General features: G+C 45.2%; 1 non-coding gene across 1 annotated transcript; it reads left to right on the top strand.

Moving 5' to 3' along the window:
* The first annotated feature begins 1,373 nt into the window (after window positions 1-1,373).
* On the top strand, window positions 1,374-1,477 carry LOC123038517 (small nucleolar RNA snoR99). Its single transcript, XR_006417902.1, has one exon. It is a non-coding gene; the product is annotated as a small nucleolar RNA snoR99 (small nucleolar RNA).
* Window positions 1,478-3,265: the final 1,788 nt, after the last annotated feature.

Genomic DNA, 3,265 nt, shown 5'->3' with positions numbered 1-3,265 from the left:
TGCATTCAGGATTTCTGAAAGCGAAGAATGCTTAATAGTGAAAGATTGGAGCAAAATTGTTAACGATCGCAGAGAAGTACTAGGGGGCAGTAAGGAGAAGCGCAACCCAAGATTAGGAGACAGATTCATCTGCATGCTCCAGTATGATGAATAAGGAGAGCTATACATGTTCTATGCTATTCTACCTGAGAGGGTGCAGCAGGATCAGTAGCTACTAGTTCATGCTCTTAATTAGTACTTGTCTCATGTCCGTGTCCTGAACTTCGATGTTGCTGATGATTATGTTGAACTTGATGACATCTTTGCTTCTGTTACAAAGTGAATGTTTCCTCTTTAAGCTAGTCAGCGTTGATGATGATTAGATAGCTAGCGGTAATGACTATGATGATTAAATAGTGCTAATTAGACGACTATGATGATTTTTAGCTAGCTAGAGTTTATTTATTTATTAATATGGGATGATGATGATGATGATGATGACGACTACAACTCATTATAACGTAAAACAATCCTAAATTAAATTGATAACACAAATTTAATTGAAAAATACAAAATAAAACAAAAACCCACAACCATTTAGTACCGGTTGGTGTTACCAACCGGTACTAAAGGGCTCCCGGCCCCCGGAGCTGGCTCGTGCCACGTGGTTCCCTGTAGCAGCGGTTCGTGCTGAACCGGTACTAAAGGGAGGGGCCTTTAGTGCCGAAACTTTAGTGCCGGTTCCTGAATCGGCACTAAAGGGCCTTACAAACCGGTGCTATTGCCCGGTTCTGCACTAGTGAAAGGACACTGTCCTGCAACAAAAACTACTGGGAAAAAAATCACATCAAAAGGAGAGGAGGACAACTTCTGAACTTTAATTAAAGATGCAGCAAAGAGAGAGGAGCATATCTTTTGTACCTACTGAGGAGGTGCTCATGCAAATATATAGAAGCAGTTCATATGTAAAAAAATGCAAACCTCTAACCTATGCATACTATTTCATACCAGTCAGATCTAAACCTAATTAATTCATAGTATAATTTTCAAATTTACAATGGAATTACAAAGAAAATGTGGCAACATGTGAACCCAAAACCTGCATTATTGCTTCTGGCTTCATACAATGCCTTATTCCATAGAAAGGTATGTTCTAAAGAACAAAAAAAATTGACTTCACCACGCATACAAAATGAACATAAAAAGATATATATAATAAAAGTTGCCCAAAAGAAAACTTAAACTTATATCCGAAAAAGAGAAGACATGAGTATCACACGAACCTCCAAATCCACATATAGAAATGTATCTAAATCCACAACAGCATTTCTTCCACTAATATCTAAAAGCAACCTAAAAGTAATCTTGGCTTATCTAATATGAAAATAGTGAAACTGCATCTGGGGGGTAAGCAGTCCCTTACACCTGATAACCATCCTCTTCACTTTTTCTGATGAAACCTTCTGTCTTTAGCTGAACATCAAGGGATGAGATATTTATATAACCATCTTGTTCACTTTGTCTGCTATAAAAGCAACAGGTTATAGTTGATCATTAGCTAATGTGAAGATGTTTAGTTTTTGTCGACATATTAACAAACATATAGCAATCATGAAATAACCACATCAAAAATATTGTACGTGTGTATTTCTATCAACGTTTCTCTGCATTAAGCTTGACATATCACAGACATTTTATTATAACAAAAAAACCAGATTTCAAATTGATACACCAATTCAGCAAAAGAGAAGCTGTTGCTAAATGAGAGAGAGAGAAAGAGAGAGAGAGAGAGCTAGAGAGAGAACAGGAGCCACCGCTGTGTGTACGATCAGGGGAGAGATGGAGTTGCTGCAGCCATAGAGATAGATAAAAGTAGAGCAGCAACGGCAGGAGCTCCAATTTTTAGTACACGTAACTGGGAGAGAGGGATAGTGCAGAAGCGCCGCGTGCAAGAGCAATGGCCGTGCGTGTCCGTCGACACCAATCGTGGACGGGAACGCGGGTGAATGGGGGCCGACGCTAATTGGTAGCAGAGGAGCCCAGCGCTTGTTCCTGTGGTGGCGATTGGTGACTTACAGGCCGTTGAGGGAGGCGGCACCCAGGTGTCCGTGGGCAGCAGCGCACGCACAAAAGGAGGAGCGGCGATGCATGCGGCATGGGTGGCACGCGCGGGGAGACCAGGTGGCGGTGTGGCGACGATGGCGCGAAGCAGGTCCCAGCGCCGGCCTTACTCGATGGAGGAGCGAGAACAGCGCAGCCGCCTCCTCCATGGAGGCTGCCGCTCCTTTGCCGTAGATGCCCCACAGCCCACAGCGGCCCTCGCACCACTCCAGATCGAGCAACACGACGGCGGTGGCAACTTCGGTAGGGACGGCGATGCAGTTCCTCTCTCGGAGAGCATCAGAGGCGGCTCGACGCAGCTCCTCCCCGGTACTGTCCCTGGAAGAAGACCAGAGTCAATAATCTGGCAAGGAAGGCGACCTATTTATAACCCCACACCGTAGCACGGACCACGGTACGTACATATGCAAGGAAAAAACGGTAGCAGTAAGCGGTGGGATTTCTAGAGCGAGGCACGATAGGACTCTGGAATAAATGGCACCGATCAGAGACACCAACAGCGGCAAGAACAGAAGAAAGCGACGCATCGATCGGGCAACAACGGCCGGGAGACAAACGCATGGCCAATCAATACGTGAAAGCATCAAATTCCAACGCAACAGCGACGCAAAGTAAGTACGCAAGAACACCGAACAAATCAACCTACTCCATATGCAGTACAAAAACGCTAAACCAACCAAATCAATAGCCACACCCGTTCAAAAAATTTCAATCAAAAACCTATATCCACAATGCTTTTCTACCCCACCGTGTACCAAATTAATACCACGCGGCACGTACGCTATTCACCGCGGGTTGCTTTCATACAAGTGGTTTGTTCTCAAGGCAAAAACCTTAACTGGAACAGATGCTTCGGTATGCATGTGGATAGCATCGCTACCACTACTGCTGAATAATGGTTTTCTCGCAGTGTATCAGACTGATCATCGGAGTCGCTTATCTGGGCACAACAATGAAAAATTGACCCAGTATCCTGTATCCCTTGGCCTGTCCCTTGTTCGCATGCTAATGCATCAGAGAAGTAGCCCACAGCGTGAGCGTCTGTCAAGAAAACTGTCACAATTTTTCCACGCCTGCGCCTCCGCGCGGGGCGAACCCAGCGGCTCAGAGGCCATAGGCACGGCGGCTCAAGAACTCGGCAGCGGGCAACATGGCACGACGTCAG

This window comes from Triticum aestivum, chromosome 2A (assembly GCF_018294505.1).
Source record: "Triticum aestivum cultivar Chinese Spring chromosome 2A, IWGSC CS RefSeq v2.1, whole genome shotgun sequence".
Lineage (NCBI taxonomy): Eukaryota > Viridiplantae > Streptophyta > Magnoliopsida > Poales > Poaceae > Triticum > Triticum aestivum.
This window is presented reverse-complemented; position numbering and strand designations above follow the sequence as displayed.